Below are 21,305 nucleotides of genomic sequence, written 5' to 3' on the forward strand. Positions count from 1 at the left end.
ATTATGGGTCTGTTTCTTCCACAATTAAATACTAAAGTCAACTTCTAATGTCAGAGACCTATGTGATGTTACAACTAATGGAATGGCTGCGTGAAACGATCTGATGCTTCTCTCTCTCTCTCTTTCTCCCTTCCTCTCTCTCTCTCTCTTTCTTAGATCAATGGAAAAATTAAAAGAAAATAAAGACCTATGATAATACAACTTCCCTCAGGAGAACGTGGTCAGTGGGCTACACAATTTCTTATGCCTCAAAGAAATGACAACTGAAAACATGTCAGGGGTGCTGCTTTTAGCTATATGGCAGTATGGATACATTTCTTCCTAACCCAAAATGAAATCTGGTTTATTTGGGGTTTAGATAAGAGAAACCTGAGGAATCGACTCCTTTATACCCCAAATAACAACAAATAACAGTAGCGCTGTGTAGATAAATCACACAGCAATGTAAACCTGTGATTTCCAATGAGGAAAGAAGAAATAATGTAGTCAGGGAATCATCTAAACAAGACAAATAAATACATTTCTTAGAAAAAATCAACCTATACAATAAGGAAATAAGGAGATCTAATAGATTTTGTAGCCTCCCTAGAGATGCAGTAAAAGCTTCACAGTAGGAGTCACGTACATTATTCTGGGACCAGGCTTTCAGAAACACACAGTCAGGCATGCTGGCCGAGGGCGTGTGCAGCTGAGCCGTGGGTCAGGAGGGAGGAAGAGATCACTGCCCGCATAATGCAGCATGTTTCTAAAGCTCGCATTCACCCTCGTTTTTAAAAAATTGATTTTTTAAGAGAGAGGAATGAGGGGAGAGAGAGAGAAAAAGAGGGGGGAGAAGCAGGAAGCATCAACTCATAGTTGCTTCCTGTATCTGCCCTGACCAGGCAAGCCCAGGGTTTCAAACAGGCAACCTCAGCATTCGAGGTCGACACGTCATCCACTGCACAGCCACAGGTGAGGCCAGCCTCATTCTGGTGCATACTTTCCAAAAGAGAGAAGTGTATAACATCCAAATAAGCTAACTTCAGCCTACCATCTTTTTAAAGGGAGAGAGACTGCTCTGCATAAAACAAAAGCATATAACACCCAGGAAATTAACAAGCAAGAATGGACTAGTATACACATATCTTTTTATGGTGGCCAAGATAAGGGGGTGGGGTAAATCCAGTCATTGGTGGTTTCCATTTAACTCATTTGAAAGAATTTGGGGGAAAAATTAAAATCGGAATGTTCTGATAAGCAGTAATAAAAATAGATGTATGTTAGGGCTCAGTCAATACATTATATTTGGATAATTCTTATTTATATGGTATTATTGAAGGATAAGGCTAACTAAATGTTATCCCTATGAGTATCAAAATTTTTAAAAACAAAAGCATTTTAAATAGAAATTTTTATATAATAGGTCATGTAACAAATAGAATGTACACTGTTCTTGATATTTCAGGGATATTACTATGAAATTTAGATGCAATACAATTATATCTTGAGGAGAAACGGAAGCAGAAGTAGGAAACTGATAATCAAGCACGACAGAATTAGAGAATTTCTCAGTGTAGAGCGAAAGCCTAAGATGGTTCCCCCAGTCAGAGGATGAATGGCATCTGTCCTGGCTGCCTCTGCTTTGCTTCGCTCACTGCTGGGTGCTCTGGCTGCGCCCCAGATGGTGGAGGTTAATGGACAAGTCATTTATGGTTAAATCCAGGTATTTCTGTACACTAAACACAACAGGGAAAAGATGGCTACTGTCTCTTTAAGGTGCAACTCAGAGTTTGTACCATACCTGAAACATTGGCACTCAGAGCCTCATTATGGACATCCTGTGTAAGTTTAATTTCCTCCATGGCCATGGCTTTGTTAAGTGTGACTGAAATAAAAAAGCACAGCATGCAGTCTATGAGCACAAAGCTTGTAACACGGGGAGGAAAGCACCCCACACTTACACGGTCTCGTCTGCCCTATCTCCCACTTCCGAGAAAGAGAAGCACTTTATCTTTCAGCAAGTTGATGCAGGTAATATGTCATAAAATGGAAGAGATGGAGGAAACAAAGTGATACCTATAATAAAACACTGAAATTATGATTATATTTCACAGTCTATAAAAACTGCACATTCACTGAATCACAGTTTCCATCAAAATTGCTGACTCTTGCACCGGAGAGACACTGGCGGTGTTTCTCAGACCTGAAAAGGAAAGGCCAGGATGAGTTCAGCGATGTTTCCCTTCTTAGCAGTAAGAGAGTCAATGTTTATCCTGGAGGGAACAACACAATTCCCAAACTATACATAAGAAGACTAGATCTTGCCATATTGACAACCCCCTCGCATTTCATCTCTTCAAAGTGCTCTCTAAAACCCAAAGATACATATTCCGTTATTACAATCTAATTTTTTCATAGTATTTTAGGATAGCGCAATAGGTTTATATCATCATCATCGTAATTCTTTTGTTCCTGCATTGTTTTCCAAGTAATTCAAAATTCTGTCCAGATATTTATTCTCATAGAGGTTGTTTATTAGAGAAAAAATATCCTGTATTGACAACTAAGGCAAAAATTATTTTTGAAACATTTAATTTATATAAAGCCGAATCTTATCCTCCTACTGTGCCAGGTATAACGCATTTCCATTTTAAGTTCTGTTTCTTTAGGAAAATTGAAATTCATGTGCTTTTCTAGCTTATGCCCGTAGGTCCCTTTGACATCCTTCTTCCTATGTGGTATGAATAATCTAAATTGTCTTAATGTTACAATGTCATATGTTTGATCTTCCTTAACATTTTTCCAGGTACATTAGTGAAGCATTCATTTCTCTGCATTTCTGTAAATTTTCTTTTCTTTTTTTTCTATTAATTTATTCATTTTAGAGAGGAGAGGAAGAGACAGAGAGAGAGAGAGAGAGAGAGAGAGAGAGAGAGAGGAGAGACAGAGAGAGAGAAGGGGGGGAGGACCTGGAAGCATCAACTCCCATATGTGTCTTGACCAGGCAAGCCCAGGGTTTCGAACCGGTGACCTCAGCATTTCCAGGTCGACGCTTTATCCACTGCGCTACCACAGGTCAGGCCGCATTTCTGTAAATTTTCAAGTCTTGATCTTTGTCATCTGTACAGCTTTTATGAGCTACACAACATTTTACCATGAAGTATTTGTGCATCTTTCTCCTATCATAGCCATGTGTTGAAAATGCTCCCTTTTGTGCCTTGAAACGCCCATAGTCTGGCCCAGTGGCTGCACTAAGCAAGCTGTAGATGCTCCTTGAACTAAAAACATCCTTTTCATGGCCTGTTCCCTTCCCAGGTCTTATCTTTGAAACCAAATCACTCACCAAAAAATATCCTCCAAAAACATAAAGATGAAAATGAATACCTTTCTTATACTTTTTATCAGCATCACAACAAAAATCTCTTCCTTTAAAAATTCCTAAATTTATTACTTCCATCTTTCTCTTAATGTTATTGAATTTATTGCTATGACAACAAAATCTCAACACAAATGTCATCTCTCCATTTAGACTTAGCCAGATCTAAGAGGTTCAAACCATTGGAGGAGGTCAATCAACTTTCAGAGAACTATCCCTTTCCTGTGTTTTCACTTCTCATTTTGAAACAAACTATAACATTAATGGATCCTGTTTCAATTTTGACTCCCCTTATGTCTCTCTTAGCTGTTTCCTTAGCTTAATTACTCTGTTAGTGGTACCCTGAAACCCCATTATTACTGAAGAACTGAAGCTTTGGAAGCTTCACTATTCTTTTTAAAATTTGTTACCACTATCATATTGCTGTGAATACCACAATTTTTCTCTTGAATGCAATTTCCTGGGCCTGACTTACAAATGTCCTTTATTAGATTGGCCTGAGATCAGTTACTGTTTTCTACTATGGGATCTGTCAATTTGTCTTTTATAATTTATTCCTCTGATCACGAAATGTTAGCCAAGAGTCGGGAAAATACATCAATAGAGTTCATTGCATATGGGAATGTGTTTCTAATAATTTTATGCCTATCCTTTAGAAAAATAGAATTCCATGTGCTCATACTGGTATGTTTTTCTATTTAATCAAAGTCATCAACTACTTATTGAGTGCCCATAAAGTCACAATATTATACTATGCAAATTGGGGATAAAAAAATAAGCATAAATCATAATCTGTTCTCAGCAAATATATAATCTCAACAGAGCCAGGACAGAGAATAAGCTTGTACTAGAATATAAAAAAAAAGAGACATTCTTCCTCCTGATCTTCTAAATCAAACACAGTAGCCTAAAAACACTCTTGATTTAGTATTGCCAATATGATTATTTACAAATGATTCCCTGAGAATACGTATACAAGAGCAAGCAGACAAGAAATAGCAATTTGCGATTTAGTTGAAGAATGATTCTCATTACTTAATATCAACATCTGAATCTCAATATACTTTTGTTGTTCTCTACTCATAATGCATATGGTTTTCAGTGGAAAATTGTATGATGCACTGAAATGAACAATTTGGGAATGAAGAAAATTTCGAGATGTGTCCTTTGAAAATCTCAATAGTCTACTTCATGTCACACTTGTTATCTTTCTTCTCTCATATGCCCCATCCCTTGTCAGTTTCTTTTAAATACTTTTCCCTAAATGAATCAGTGCTGTGGTGTGCATAAGGGATTAACTTTGCAATCATTTCACTTGGTGTTCAACAAACTTGATGGCAACATGCCAAACTATGTGCTAGGGTTGGGGACTCCAAGATTAATAAAATGTTGTCCCTACCCTGGAGGAACTCACAGTTTTATGAGTCATTGTTTTCTGTGTCTGTTGAAGGGAGGCTAATATTAACCAATCTTTTTTTAAAAAAATAGACTTTATTTTTTTAAATGATTTTATTTATTCATTTTAGAGAGGAGGGGGGGGAGAGAGAGAGAGAGAAGGAGGGGAGGGGCAAGAAGCATCACGTCCCAGGGTTTCGAACCAGCAACTTTAGCATTCTACGTCGATGCTTTATCCACTGCGCCACCACAGGCAGGCTGGTATTAATCAATCTTATACCACTCCCCTTTAGTGTCTGACATCATAATTCTATGTGGAATTTCAAAGATCTTTTATGCTTCTATTTTGTAAGATAAAGTTCACTTTTATTGAGACTAGGAAAAAAGACTTCTCGCTCTATGTATTTGAAATCAAATACCTTCCTATGTTACTTGGTTTCCTCTGCACAGGACAATATTTATGTTTATTTTCCCCAAAGCCTTTTAAAACATGACTCATGCCCTGACCGGTTTGCTCAATGGTAGAGTGTCAGCCCAGCATGTGGATGTCCCGGGTTCAATTCCTGGACAGGGCACACAGAAGACCATCTGCTTCTCTACCCTTCCCCTTCCCCTTCCCCTTCTCCCTCTTTTTCTCTTCCCCTCCCGCAGCCATGGCTCAATTGATTCCAGGTATTTTTCTATCCCTTGGTCAGCTTTCTTTTCTTCTCTTGTTAATTTCTCTACTTTTCCTCATAGTCAACCTCTTCCCATAAGTCTTCACAACATCATTAACCTCATCACTGGAGCATGCAGTTGAAATCTATGGGTCAGTGGGCATGGCGTTGTTAAGAGCAAGACTGCCAGCACAATACACCTGAACAAAGAGTAAACACTCATTACAAAATGATGAGTTTTGCTCTTCTTTCAACGTATAGTAGGTTCGTATTTATGTAGACTTTAAAGGTCTTGAAAAACTCTGACAGGAAAAAATCCTAATGGGCATTTCTATCACACGATTTGTCTTATGTACAGTATTGCGAAAACAAGGACTATATATCTGGGACTGTGAGAGAAGAGAGGTTAAGCAGATTCATGTTCAGGAAGGCCAGTCGTGATCTTTACTGTTACGACTGCTGCTGGTAACAATTTAAAAAGTTCACAGTTATCCACTGTTGTATATCAGATGTGTATTTGTTTTGTATCACAACTTAGAATTATTTGCCCTTACAAATAATGTTGTAAGCAGTGGTTGTGGTGTGCCACCCAGATCTCCATCGAGGAACGTAGGGCTTCTTTCCCTAACCTCTACAGAGCACAGATGCTGGGGTAGGTAGAACACTGGCCCCGCACTGGCCACTCTCTAATCCCTGGAAACTGGGACTATGTTACGTTCTACGGCAAACGGACTTTGCAGATTCGATTAAGTTAAGAATGTTGAGATGGGAAGATCATCCTGAATTTCACATGTAAACCCAATGCAATCACAACCATCCCTTTAAAAGGGTGGCAAGAATGTCAGGAGTCACAGGAGGAGATGCAATGACAGAAGCAGAGGTCAGAGAAACAGAGATTAGAAAACACTACATTGCTGGCTCTGAGGGTGGAGGAAGGGGCTACCAGGCAAGGAAAGCAGTTGCCCCCAGAGGCTGGAGAAGGCAAGGAAAGGGATGCTCACCTCAGTGTCTAAGGAACCTCGCCCTGCTGACTCATTTTAGACTTCTGACCTCCAAAACTATGCAATAATAAAATTGTGTTGTTTCGAGCCACTAACTTTATGGTAAGTTGTTATAGCAGCAAACAGGAAACTGATATACACCCTGAAAAAAATTTCCCAGGTTTCTGAGTTCAAACAATTTTGGGGAGCTTTCTTCACTACATATCCTTCACAATGCCTACAGTTTGAGAAGTCCTCTAATGAAGAATCTTGTTTACCTTTGTTTAAACCGGTCCATCAACATTTTTTTTTTTTTTTTTTTTTTTTTTTTTTTTTTTTTTTTACAGAGCCAGAGAGAGAGAGGGATAGACAGACAGGAACGGAGAGATGAGAAGCATCAATCATTAGTTTTTTGTTGCGTGTTGCGACACCTTAGTTGTTCATTGATTGCTTTCTCATATGTGCCTTGACCGTGGGCCTTCAGCAGACCGAGTAACCCCTTGCTCGAGCCAGCGACCTTGGGTTCAAGCTGGTGGGCTTTTGCTCAAACCAGATGAGGCCGCGCTCAAGCTGGCAACCTTGGGGTCTTGAACCTGGGTCCTCTGCATCCCAGTCTGACGCTCTATCCACTGCGCCACCGCCTGGTCAGGCCCGTCAACATTTTAAGGACTATCTTTTAACATTTCTAGGAATTACTGTTCACGGCACCTACCTAAGGAAACAATGGTTTAAGGATTTAAGTGATCGATGTCAGAGAATGAATTATGAAAGAGCTGGCATTTGAATTTGTCCTTTAGGAACTAGGCTCATGACAGAGAGAGACAGAGAGAGAGAGAGAGAGAGAGAGAGAGAGAGAGAGAAAGAGAGAGAGAGGAGAGGGAGGGCATCCTCAAACCACAGCAGCAGGGTGAGCAATCCTACCTATTACAGGTACTGGCCCACTCCGGACCAACGTGAGGAAAGCCAGACAAGCCTCAATAAACCACATAGTTTTCTGTGTGATAATCAGAATTCTAAATGGGGCTTCCAGTTCTAGAAAATTAAATCCCACAAAACACCAATATTTATCACAAATAAATAAAAATAAAATGATACACAGATGCTTTTGAAATACATAAGTGTATATAACCAGATATTTAGTATAAAATTTAAGTTCAGTCTTAAATGCTCCTTTTGGGAGTATTTTCCTGCATGGAATGGACTTTCTAAGGTTCCTTAAAATATGCATCCAATAAAGTTCAGACTGAAAATGATTTTTTCCTTGTCCTGGTAAATCTTTCTGTGGTAAGTATAGCTTTTTTCACGATTCCTTGGACCTCTGAACTTTCAGTTCAGAAGTAGAGTCATCTGTTTAAAAACGTTTCAATGACAATTCTGTGTGCGTGGATGTAACCAAAAGTCTTTGCTTTAACAGTGAATGGTGCAGGAGCTGTGCTGCCATCAGCTTCTGTTTGGTGTCAATTTAGCCTCCCTGGGAGCAGAAACGATCTCACAGTTGGTTCTCTGTAAGCCCAGAGCCCAGCGCAGGGCCTTGGTGTGCGAGAGCCTCAGGGCACGCTTAGAGAAACAGTGAGGGGGTCGCAGAAGTCGACAGGACTTGGGCAGCCCCCCCCCACCCCGAGCCCCAGAATGCACCAACCTGGCACGTGGGTTATTTCCAGCGGAAGACAATCAAGGCCCAGCAGACTGAAGGAGAGCTTTCCCTTCCCCTTGTTTTCCCTAAGACAGGGGTCCCCAAACTACGGCCCGCGGGCCACATGCGGCCCCCTGAGGCCATTTATCCGGCCCCCACCGCACTTCCGGAAGGGGCACCTCTTTCATTGGTGGTCAGTGAGAGGAGCATAGTTCCCATTGAAATACTGGTCAGTTGGTTGATTTAAATTTACTTGTTCTTTATTTTAAATATTGTATTTGTTCCCATTTTGGGTTTTTTTTACTTTAAAATAAGATCTGTGCAGTGTGCATAGGGATTTGTTCATAGTTTTTTTTATAGTCTGGCCCTCTAATGGTCTGAGGGACAGTGAATTGGTCCCCTGTTAAAAAGTTTGGGGACCCCTGCCCTAAGAGAACTGGGATAGGGCCTGTACCAGCAGGAACGCTGTAACCAGGGAAACATGTATCAAAGAGATGTATCTGCGTGGCATGGCAAATGTTTGTTCACCAAACATTTGCTCTTCCCATCTTCCCATGAACCACTTCCCTCCCCCTGAAGTCCCACACCCGACCCCTTCTCCTGAGCTCAGGATGGCACAGAAGCCTCCAGTGCCTGACTGTCTGCGAGCCTCTCAAGTCTCTGTGGGGCTCCTGTGTGTGCAAAACTACATGTGCCTTCCTCCGGTTAATCTGCTTTCTGTCAGTTCAATCACTAGGCCAGCCGAAGAACCTAGCCGGGAAAGAGGGAAAAGGCGTCCTCCTCTCCGCAGTGAAATCTTGGCTCCACTTGAACCAGTTCAGACGAGGACATACAATTGTTTTTCCATTTACTTCAATAAGGAAAAGGAAGGTTCAAATAGATGGTATTCTAAGGGTAAAGAATCCAATAGAATGTTTTGGTGTGGGAGGGGCTTTCAGCCCCTAGAAGAAACAAGGAAGGAAAAGAGTTTTTGGAAGAGATGCATATATTGTCTCTGGGCTTGATCCAAAGCTACTGGCGAATCAAGCAGTTATTTCCTGAAGTTTCATTAAAGAAAGGGCAGGATTCAGGGGATCAAAGGCCCCCCCCCAAAAAAACCACTCCTGTGACCTCTGGAGATTGTGCGCCACCCTTGCTTGTCTGGCAAACACCTTCTCATCTTTCAAGACAGCTCAAATGACGCCTCTGGGAGGCCCCTGGCTCCTTCCGGCTGTTGTTTGCTCTGCCCTTTGTGCCTCCCAGCACTCCGCGTAAAACTCTCTCGAATATCACTAATCACATTTTATCCGGTTATCTGTTTACATATCTGGATTCAATTCAATAAAGTTCTGCTCAGTCAATGCTGGATCCAACACTCACAGGCAGGAAGGACTCTGGCCTTTCAAAGCTACTTCCTACTCTGGGAGACAGACAAGTACACAACTACAGCTCTGTGTAACAGCAGAACATAATGCAGTAGACAGAGAATAGGAAGGAGCGAGTGACCCAGGCTCCTGGGTGCCAGGGTCTTACTGCATATCCTTAACCCTTCTCAAGGTGTCTGGCACTTAACAAGCTCCATGCATGCTAACGAAGAAAGGGAGAAGAGAAGGAGGGAAGACAGGAGGGAGAGAGGGAAAAGGAATCAACAAAAACACCCCACCCCCCTTCACTCTGCAGCTGTTGTCAAACCCACTAATTACGCTCAAGGTGCTATTTTTTTCTGGCTCCTGGAAGAGGTATTTTGGAGCAGATAGTTGGTGATTAAGTCACACCTGGCACATAATACAGTACCTGATAATTACCATTTGAAGGCGACAAGCCATAATTTGTCCTATATGTAACTGTCGGGCCATAGTCCATGTTAATAACACTCCCAGGGGGTCTAAAAAGACTCACAGAGGTTGTGCTGGCTGAACCTACTAGCACTGCACCAATTAATTCTTGGGTTTTGCACTCTTAGACCAACAGGCTCTTGTGCTCCTGCAAAAGGATTTAACTAGAATTTTGGTCCCCTCAGAACCTTGTTTGCCATCCAGTTCGCCATTTCTCTGCCAGCTTCATCTGTGCAGCTCTTCTTGGGTTACGTCTGGCAGATGGAGAGAGGACTCTCATTTCAGGCCTCCGCCGTCTGCATAGCAGAGCCCGCCCTGAGCAGCCTCTATTTCACCGGGGAGAGAAGAGAAGAGGGGGGGGGGTGATCAGCCTCCCCAAGAGATGAGAGTGTAAAGTATTTCTCAAATTTTCATCTTCAACGGCTGGTATCATTTAACTCCCTAGGGGGGGAACCATGCTTTGTTGCTTAAGCTAGCAATATAATCTCCAGCTATCCCAATGCCAAAATATCAATTACAGGTTCATCTGGATGATGGGATAAACTGATGTTCAGACCACTAGACAATGACATAAACTGGAGGTGGGGGGAGAAGGTCCGGGAGGAGGCTGAGTCTCAGGATAGAAAGGGCACTAGGTAAAGTTGAATTCTTCATATCCCTGCAAACTAATTCAATTCTAAACTGCCATTTGTCTCACGAAGAGAACGCACCAGCAACAAACCTGAAGCAGGTTGTTGGGCAAATAAGTTTGTAATATTTGTGGTATTTGGTTTTGCTTGCTTTTATTAAAAATGGTGCTGACCATGTGGGGTGGCTGATTGCCTTCATGCTTGGGAAGGGGCTTGGTTATGCTAATGTGTGCTGGAGAAGGGGGTTGTCCTGCGGAAAAATTTTAAAAGGAGGAGCTAGGAGGCCATTTTGGAGGAGACTACATTGTTGCAGAGAGGAGAGACCATGTTGTTCCAGGAGAGAAAGGTGGTTAGAGGAGGAGGCAGCAAAAATGGAGGCATGTAGAGGGGACTGAGTGAGGCTAATGAGACCTTTGATTCTAGGAGAAACCAGAGAAAGTCAGTGCCTTTGGGAGCCCTGAATGGAAAGGGAAGTGTTTTCCTGCTGTGTGTATTTTCTTGCCTGCTGGTTGCGAGCAGGAATAAAGGTAATGGCCCACCAGTTCTTGGTTCTGTTGTTTCATTACCGTCTGTCCGAATCTAATGCGAACCTGCATGGGCCAGGCGGCTGTGATGGTGGCCACGACTACTGGCTTTACACAGGTATTCCTGAAGAGGTTTTCTTCTTGGAGGTTCTAATTAGAGAGATGCCAATACTCCCGTAAGAGAAGACTGAAATGAAAAATAAATCTCTCATGCAACATAGGGAATCAGATAGTGATTGTTGTTGCTTTTTTTTTTGTTTGTTTGTTTTTGAGAGAGAGAGGCAGGGAGAGAGAGAGAGACATGAAAATTGGCTGCTCCTATACATGTCCTGACTGAGGAATCGAACTGGCAATTTCCATGCTCCAGAACAACACTCCAACCAGCTGGCCTATCTGGCCAAGGCTTAATTTTTATTGACTCTTAGAAAGACAGAGAGTAAGGAAGATGGGGGGGGGGGGGGCGTTCATCCATTGATCCATTGTTCCACTCAGTTGTGCATTCTTTGCCTGCTTCCTGGGTGTGTCCTGACCAGGGATCAAACCTGCAACCTTGTCATTTCAGGACCACACTCTTAACCAACTAAGCTAACTGGCCAGAGCTGAAATATAGAAAAGAAAGGCCCTTAGCATGAATAAGTCTTAGCAGAACTTACTTTCTCTAAAACAAAGAGACTTTTAGCAGGACTTACTTTTCTAAGAAGACTCCCTATTCCTGGCCTTGAGGCTGGCCTCCCAGACTGTGGCCTTGGGCTAGCTTTGCAAGGTTGCAGGTGTTCTCAGAATGTTTCTCCCTGAATTAATCCTACAGATAAACATTGTAAGCAAGCTTGTTTCACTGCTGTGTCCTACTGCTATGCTTCCCCTCCTCCCCACTCCTCAATCAGTATGTAACGTTGTCCTTAAAAGTTAGCCCAGAACTGTGTTCAGGGATGCATTGATTTGAACGATTTAGGTCTCCATGCGGTCACGCCGGCATTAATTAAAGATTCCTTAATTTGGCTACTTAATTGTGTGTGTGGCAAGAGGTCTGTATCTCGCTGTTCCGATACAACAGGGCCATGCTTGATTCCATTAATATAAAATAGCCAGAACAGGTAAATCCATAGGAACAGAAAGCAGATTGGTGGTTGCCAGGGTCACTGAGAGGAAGGAAAAGTGGGGAGCAACTTTGGGTACGGTGTTTTATTTGGGGGTGATAAAAATGTTTGGGGATATTTGGGTTGTACAATATTATGAATGTATTAAATGCCAATGAATCATTCAACTTTCAAATGGTTAATTTCATGTTATATGAGTTTCACCTGAAGAAAAAAATTTAATACATATTTTATATCAAAATATTTTCTAACTAAAGGCCTAACTATGTCTCATTGCTCAACAACCTACTACTACTGGGAAATAAGGAGGATTTTATTCCTCCTCCACAGTGATAAGAGAGATGAAATAGGTTTCTAAACTCTAATATTTGTTACCTTTTGGTCTTTCCTGTAAAAAGCCTGGTATTTTCCCAGAATGACTATAGCTGGGAAGTAATTCAAATCAGTGACCCCTGGCTTGCTTGGCCGCTCACAGTTAGCAGCAGCAGCAACTGGTTATCTGTCGTCACAAAGTGCTGGCTAGATAATCAAAAGTCGATGGGGTGCCCCTGTGTTTGCTGGACCGTGCGCCCCCGGCAGACTCTCGGGATCCAGCCTTGCTCTGGGGAGTGGTGGTGATATCGGACGACTGGAGGCCCCTTTCATTCAATAGAAAAACACAAAGACCTTGCTCTTTCCACACACTTTCAAGATCAAAAAATGAAAAAATCAATTTCAACAAAGAGAAGAAGCATCCTTGGAAGAGAGGCAGCTTTTTTCCTTCCTTTTGATACTGAGAGGAACATATGCTTCAACACACAGATCCAAAGCGGTCAGCTGTTAAGTGGAAAGAGAAGCCCAAGAACTTAGGGGGGGATGAAAACAGATTGAGAATAGAGATGAAAAGAAGGGGCCTTGAAAAGAAACTATAAAACTATGTAACAACAACAAATAATGGCAACCAACCAAATTTGGGAAAAGCTGGTAGGGGACTGCCCAGTTTTACCCAACACCGCCCCCACCCCCACCCTGTGCAGTCAGGGCCGCGGACAAACAGGCCTCCACCCCTCACCCGATTTTCAGAATCCTTCAGTTCGTCTTCCACTCGACTTCTCCATAGAGCTCTGAACTTTCCAGTTCTGATATTATGACCTTTTTTCCCCAAGGATTTATCTCATCTCCCAAACCCAAGGCTTAGGCTTTAAGCATTTGCTTTCCTTGCCCCAGCTTGAGGCATTTCCTCTGGGATCACAGCCTCTGGCGGCGGCATCCACCTCCGACCTGGCCCAGGGACGTCACTCGTCACTGTGCTCAGGAGAAGTATTCAGTTAGGTCCTGCCATGCTCTTCCTTTTCTCAGGTGAATTCCTCAAGGCTACGCCTATAATCAGGCTCTGGGGTTGATTTCTGGCTCACAAATGGCTAGACGAATTTCACGTCAAGAGGAATTATTAAATATAATGAGAGGCCCTGGCCAGGCAGGTCAGTTAGTTAAAGCTGCGTCATCCCAAAACGCCAAAGCTGCAGGTTAGACCCCCCAGTTAGGGCACATACAAGAATCAACCAATGAATGCATAAATAAGTGGAACAACAAGTCGATGTCCCCCCCTCCCCAAACCCCGTTTCCACTTCTCTAAACATCAATTTGAAAGAAAGCAACACATATTCAAAGCTTTCAAAATCCCCTATTTCTACTGCTCTATTCAACTGACTCAGAGAGCCATATATTTTTTCCTATGTTGTGTGAGGGGGAAAATAAAACATGTGGTCCTGTCACAAAATGTTCACACGCCACAGACACTGCCCTATTATTTTTCTGGAAAAATTCCTAAAGGGGGGGGGAAGCATCTGTTTCCCATGTTTGTCGTGCTAAGGAATGAAATGCAGAATGGGGAGTGGGTGGTGGAAGGGGCATCTGTTGCCCTGATAGGAAGGCTGGAATTGAGCATCGATTTTGAGCCGTGTTCAGAGTAGGCAGTACCACATGGACAGGGGCTGCAGTGTTGCGCGTGTGCAGTTCCTGTCCTGAGCCACAGCGATCCCCCAGCCCCTCCCTCCTCACACCACTGCCATGGTGGCGCATGGAAGAATTGCACTGACCTGGCTCTCGTGCTTACTGAATCCGACCTTGGGCATGTCGTTTAAGTCTTCTGAGCCTGTGTCTCCACTTGTAAGATGGTAATACTTATTGTTTATTACTTAAAGTGGTTGTTATGGGTTGAGTTGTGTTCACCCAAAAGATATACTGACGTCCTAATCTCCAGAACATACAGGGTTGTGGCAGATATAATAGTCAAAGTGAGGTTGTGCTGAAGTAGGTAGGCCCTTAATCCAGTGAGTCTGCTACCTTTACAAGGAGAGAAGACAGCCATGAAGAGACAAACACACAGGGAAAGGCCATGTGACAAGAGAGGCAGAGACTGAAGTGATGCAGCCATAAACAAGGAATGCCAAGAGCCGACAGCCACCTCCCTACCTTGACTTTGGACTTCAAACCTGCAAAACTGAGACAATAAATTTCTGTTGTTTTAAGCTCTATGGTCCCGTTTGTGTTGTTTGCTACAGTAGTCCTAGGACACTATTAATACAGTGGCTGTTTTGTAATTTATTTAGTGTGTGTGTGCACACTCACCTGTTTTAATCGTAGAACGAAACACACTAAGAATAAACCAGGTAGACAGAAAGAAAACAAGGTAACTTTTCTTACGTATCTAACACAAGGAAATGACATTATTTATTTGAGAGTCAATAGTGCCTTTTTAAACTCACCTGCCAATACTTTCCTTCCTATTTAATCCGCCCCAGAAGCCTGGCCTTCTGTCTGCACCGAGGGCCTCTGCATCAGCTGCTTCTGCCTGGAACGGGCCCAGGGCTGGCCCCTGACTTCCTGTCCTTCCTCAGTGAGCCCCTTGCCCACCCTGGCCACTCCATTTAAAACTGCACTCTGGACTCCCGCTCCACCCAGCACTCCCAAATCCTCCTACTCAGCTCTACCATTTCTTTTTCCCATGTTCTAATTGGCTTCTAATATCCTAGTAACATGCTTATTTCTCTATTATGTGCACTCCTTATTATCTGTCTCTCTCCACATTCAAACATAAGCTCCAGAGGGAACAAGCATCCAGAATGGCACCAGGTCTAATATGTGCTCAACAGGAATTTTTAAAACTCCATCATTTATTTTTCATTAACCAATGCCTGCCATAATAACTAATACATTACTGATCTTGTCTTCTACTTCTGTCCTTTCCCCTAACTTCCACGAGTAGTTAGCAGATGTCTGCCACCAAAAGAATGGTTTGATGCTGTTCCCAGAGGGGAGGCAGGTGGGAACAAGACAAAGTTCCCGGATCCATAGCACCAAGCTCCATGGTCCAAACACACCGTGAGACACGAGGCCACCAACTAGTCCACAGACTTTTATAACAGCAGCAAAACAATAAACAATGATAATTACGTTTTTATATTACTTTCTTCCATCTGCAAAACATTTTCATACAAAATTTTCCTTTAAGATGAAAGAACTGAGGCTCAGAGAATTGAAGTAATTTTTGTCCAAGTTTACTCCGCTGGTGGTAGAAGCGCTGAGAATTAAATCTAGAATTAGAAGCTCAACAGTGACAAGAATCTTTTAACTTGGTTTTTAGAGAAAGGCGTACTATCCCTTTCTAGAGTTCTACTCACAATAAAGGAAATACTCCTTAGTATTTCTTCTATAAGCTATTTCCCTCCATTCCCCACCAGAGGTAGTCAACCAGTGGTAGTCAACCTGGTCCCTACCGCCCACTAGTGGGCGTTCCAGCTTTCATGGTGGGCGGTAGCGGAGCAACCAAAGTGTAAATAAAAAGATAGAGTTAACTATAGTAAGTTGTTTTATAAAGATTTATTCTGCCAAACTCAGCGAAAATCCGACATAAAGTACTTGGTAAGTAATTATTAGTATATGCTTTAACTTGCTGTAACTCTGCTTTATAAATTTTATAAAGTAAAGTTACTTCCCTACTTTATAAATCACCATTACTGTGGAACCGGTGGGTGGTTAGAAAATTTTACTACTAACAGAGATACAAAAGTGGGCGGTAGGTATGAAAAGGTTGACCACCCTTGCTCTAAACGAATAACTTTCTTACCTTAATAGCCACACGTCCTTTCCTTGTTGGGTAGCTCTCCACCAAAATTTTCTTCAGGTTAAAAAGAGAAGGAGAATTGACCTTCAGTGGTAAGTGTGCCAGAAAACAAGGTACATTTCGAGAAAGCCTGGGACTCGCTGCTCTTGTCAACTGTTCAAAAAAACAAAACAAAATATCAAGAGGTTTATATCTTCAATCCTCTCTGGGAATGCATTCGAAATGAAGCTCTTTTCCATTGTATGGCAGAAATCAGTACAAAAGAGTTTTTCACTGAGATTTCCAATTAAAGTCAGCAATATTACATTTGAATTCCTTAGTCTAAATTTATTCTAGGGCTTTAATAACACTTATTATAAATGTTTTCACTTTTGAAGGGACTAAAAGAATCATAACCATGAATACTGAGGCTCCCATCCTTTTTACAGACAGAATTCTCACACTTATTCTGCATGACAGTTTAGCTAAAATTCAAGGAGCAGGAAGACACAAATTCAACCCAGGAGAAGCAAAGGCTGTAATCATTAGATTACTTCTTCCCCCAGAGATATCAAAGGCACCTTTTTATTCAAATGCCAATCCCAGAGTTAACTAGGTGAACGAGGGCTCCGTCTGGGTAGGTGTGCACAATTCTTTCTAAATATGCCAGAATGAAAACTGTGATGTAGCGACTCTAGAATTTAACTGGAATGGAGGTGGAAATGTCTGAGCAACAATCCGATACTCAACTATGCCCATTACAAAACCCAGGAAATGAACACAACTTTCTGGGGCAATGGTACAGGAGGAAATCAGTTCTAATCTCAGGATGACAGTGGTTGGCTGGCTCGTGCGGGGAAATCACCGCGTGGATTTAGAGAAGGAATCCCCATTCTGGCTCTGAGGATTGATTAGCTTGTACCAGTTCGTCACCTTCCCATTGAACACAACTAGAGAAGCCAGACAGAAATTATTTAAAAAATCTGTTTAAGGACACTGGAGCGTTATGAAGGCAGCCAGGTCATGAGAGGCCAAGATCTTAGGGAGAAGCAGAAAAAAAAACAACTAAGGCAAGTCATGGTTCCACTTTTCTTCTGAAACACCTACTGGCAGAACTGCTGAGAATCACAGTAGAAAGCAGCTGCTCAGAGGCACAGACAGTGAGCCAGCCTTCTGGCAGACTGAGGATCCCTGAAGAGAAGGGGCACGCCAAGGAGCGAGCTGGACATTCTGCCTCTCTAAGCACTTGCTAATTGATACATTGGGTAAATGAAGCGGAAAGCAGCGCCAAGAAGCTGGGGAGTTAAACAGAGCTTTGAGCAGCTTCACAGTGTTGAAGGAATTGATATTAGAGTTCAAGACCCAGCACAAAGAATTGAAAAGACCAGGTAAATAATCCTTGCTTTTAGTTAGGACCCCTGAAGGACTACCCCTACCATGAAAGCCTAAAATAACACCAGAACTGCGCCTGAAATCAGTTTAGTCCCTCACTGGATTAAGGAGTCTACCCTACTATAACTGCCTATCAGAAGCAAAAGTGGCCTCTGGAGGAGTATTTATAACTCTTTACACAAAACGTCTGCATTCAACCAACAATTACTAGGTATACAGGGCATGGGTTCAAGAGCGAAAGAGACGATAAAAACAGACCCAGATATGACCCAAATAGAGTTATAGAACATGGTCTTTGAAATAACTATAATTAATATTTTCAAAGTTATAAAGACTGTAAAATATTTTAACTCACAGCAGAAGCCCCCCAAAATTAAGGATACAAAAGATTTGAACAATGCAATGAACAAACTCAACCACAGTAATCGATATAGAATACAGTACCCACCAATGGTGACTATATATGAAACATTATGGTAGACATGAAACACAGAATTAACCACATGTGAGTCATAAAGTAAGTTTATGGAAATCATAGTGTATTTTTTTGAATTTATGATTTTGAAATAATACAGATTCACAGGAAATTGCAAAAAAAAGTATCTTTTTTTTTAATTGAGGAAAAATTTACATACAGTAAAACATATAATTCTCTAAAGTGTACCACTGATACATTTTTATAAAGCAATCCAACTGTGTAACTGTCAACAAAATGAAAATATAGAGCATTTCCATCACTCCAGAAAGTTCCCCCATGCTCCCTTCCATCTCTCCCCACATCTCAAAGACAATCACTGCTCTAATTTCTTTGTTTCTTAATGTTTATTTTATTGATTTTAGAGAGAGAGGGGAAGGGGGAGAAAGAGAGAGAGAGAGAGACAGGAACATCAATCTGTTCCTGTATGTGCCCAGGGATCAAACCAGTAACCTCTGTTCTGGACGATGCTCTAACCAATGGATAATGCTCTACCCAACTGAGCTATCTGTCCAGGGCCACTGCTCTCATTTCTATTACCGTAGATTAATTCTGCCTGCTCCTGACCTTCTGACAGATGGGCTCACATAGTATGTCCTCTCGTGTCTGGCTTAGTTCACTCAGCATGTCTCTGAGACTCAGCTGCACTGCGGAGTATATCAACAGTTTAACTCCTCTTTATTCCTGAGAAATAAATAGTCTAAACAGTCCATTGTATGAAAATACCACAACTTATTACATATTCACCTATGGATAGAAATTGGGTTGTTTCCATTTGAGGGTTACTATGGATAAAGCTACTGTAAATATTCTTGTACAAATCTACTTGTGAACATATATTTTTATTTCTCTTGGGTAAATACTTAGGAGTGGAACTGCTGGGTTATAGGATTGATAAACATTTAACTTTATAAGAGACTGTCAAATATTTTTCTAAAATGGCTGTATCATCATATACTCTCATCAGTCATACCGTTCTAGTTTACACTGTCATGTCAGCTTTGCTATGAGAAGATTTTAGTCTGAGCCATTCTCATGTAAGGTTTGTTTTTTTTTTTTTTTTAGTATTTTTCTGAAGCTGGAAACGGGGAGCGACAGTCAGACAGACTCCTGCATGCGCCCGACTGGGATCCACCCGGCACGCCCACCAGGGGCGAAGCTCTGCCCACCAGGGGGCGATGGTCTGCCCACCAGGGGGCGACGCTCTGCCCACCAGGGGGCGATGGTCTGCCGCTACCAGAGCCACTCTAACGCCTGGGGCAGAGGCCAAGGAGCCATCCCCAGCGCCCGGGCCATCTTTGCTCCAATGGAGCCTTGGCTGCGGGAGGGGAAGAGAGAGACAGAGAGGAAGGGGGGGGTGGAAAAGCAAATGGGCGCTTCTCCTATGTGCCCTGGCCGGGAATCAAACCCGGGTCCCCTGCACGCCAGGCTGACGCTCTACCGCTGAGCCAACCGGCCAGGGCCTCTCATGTAAGGTTTTGATATTCATTTCTCTGGTGACTAATGATGACAGCTTTTCATATACTTCTTTGTGTAATGTCTGTTGAAATATTTGGTCCATTTTTTTAAACTATAGGGTTTTAATTATTGATTTATAGTTCTTTATATATTGATATATCTTTTGTTAGATATATGTGTTATATTTATTTTCTCCCAGTCTGTGGTTTGCCTTTTCAATTTCTAACAGTCTTTTTTTTTGTTTTTCTGAAGTTGGAAATGGAGGCAGTCAGACAGATTCCCACATGTGCCTGACCGGGATCCACCCAGCATGCCCATCAGGGGGCGATGCTCTGCCCACCTGGGGCGTCACTCTGTTGCAACCAGAGCCATTCTAGCACCTGAGGCAGAGGCCATGGAGCCATCCTGAGCGCCCGGGCCAACTCTGCTCCAATGGAGCCTTGGCTGTGAGAGGGGAAGAGAGAGACAGAGAGGAAGGAGAGGGGGAGGGGTGGAGAAGCAGATGGGCGCTTCTGTGTGCCCTGACCAGGAATCGAACCCGGGTCCCCCGCACGCCAGGCCGACGCTCTACCGCTGAGCCAACCAGCCAGGGCCCTAACAGTCTTTTGATGAACAGATGCTTTTAATATTCATGAGCCCTAAATTATCATTTTTTTCTTTATGTAAAGAAAAGGACATTCTGCTTTGGGTATCCTTTAAGAAATCTTTGCCTACCTCAAAGTCTAGAAGATTTTCCTACTTTTTTTTTTCTAGAAGTTTTATAGTTTTAGCTTTACACTTAGGTCTATGATCTATCTCAAATTAATTTTTGTGTGTGGAATCAGGTAGGGGTAAGAGGTTAATTTCCCCCTCACTTGTTTCAGCAGCATTAGTTGAGAAAAAGTTCTCTTCTACATTGAATTGTCACAGCACCTTGATTGATAAATTGACACATAGCACAGTTTGTTTTCAGTTGAGCTTAGAATTAATACAAAATTGATAATCAGAGAATCCTCAAATGTTTGAAAATTAAGCACTCATCAAAATAATATGGGTCAAAAAATAAATCACAAGAATAATTGGAAAAACTTTTTTTGAATTAAGCAATGAAGTGATGACAAACAAAAAATAAGGCAATGTAGCTTATTTTAAAAAGGTTTTTAAAAAGGTTGCAAATCAAACATTTCTATATCCATCTCAAGGAATAAGAGAAACAGAGAAATACATCCAAAGAAAGGAAGAGGAAGTAAATAACAATCAGGGTAGAAACAGATGAACCAGAAAACCACCAAACGTCGAGAAAAATCAACAGAGGCAAAAGTCGGTGCTTTGAAAAAGACTAGTAACACTGATATGCCCTTAGCAGGTCCTCTAAAGCAGAGCCAAAGCTTTTCATTTCAACTTTATGACCTAAAATTCTCCTCACACTGATTTCAGACAGATTGTCTCCTCAGTTCCCCTGCTGCTCCTCCCAAAGACAAGCACAGAGTCTGTTTTGATTTTATTCTTTACAGAGAAACAAATAAAAAGTAACCGAAATAAACAGGGGAATGTTGCAAAGTTTCCAGAATCTTGATGAGCTCTTTGTCAGTTAGCCTCATTATGAGGTTAAAACAATGTTGACCTAATACTTGACAAGCCATCAGCTCCCAAGATATGAAACTGTCATTAAGACTATCTGGCCTGACCTGTGGTGGCGCAGTGGATAAAGCATCACCTGGAATGCTGAGGTCGCTGGTTCATAATCCCAGGCTTGCCTGGTCAAGGCACATATGGGAAGCAACTACTATGAGCTGATGTTTCCTGATTCTGCCCCAACTTTCTCTCTCTCCTC

At 42.1% G+C, this 21,305-nt stretch overlaps 1 protein-coding gene across 4 annotated transcripts in view; it reads right to left on the minus strand.

Annotated features, from left to right (window-relative positions):
* The window catches only part of CRACD (capping protein inhibiting regulator of actin dynamics), a 277,681-nt gene that overhangs the window by 125,066 nt on the left and 131,310 nt on the right, over positions 1 to 21,305 (minus strand). For all 4 annotated transcript variants that reach the window (XM_066279323.1, XM_066279320.1, XM_066279321.1 and 1 more), the window contains exon 2: positions 16,192 to 16,341. The gene's annotated coding sequence lies outside the window, so the exon portion shown is untranslated. The remainder of the gene's footprint in view (positions 1 to 16,191; positions 16,342 to 21,305) is intronic.

Source organism: Saccopteryx bilineata, chromosome 5 (genome assembly GCF_036850765.1).
Source record: "Saccopteryx bilineata isolate mSacBil1 chromosome 5, mSacBil1_pri_phased_curated, whole genome shotgun sequence".
NCBI lineage: Eukaryota > Metazoa > Chordata > Mammalia > Chiroptera > Emballonuridae > Saccopteryx > Saccopteryx bilineata.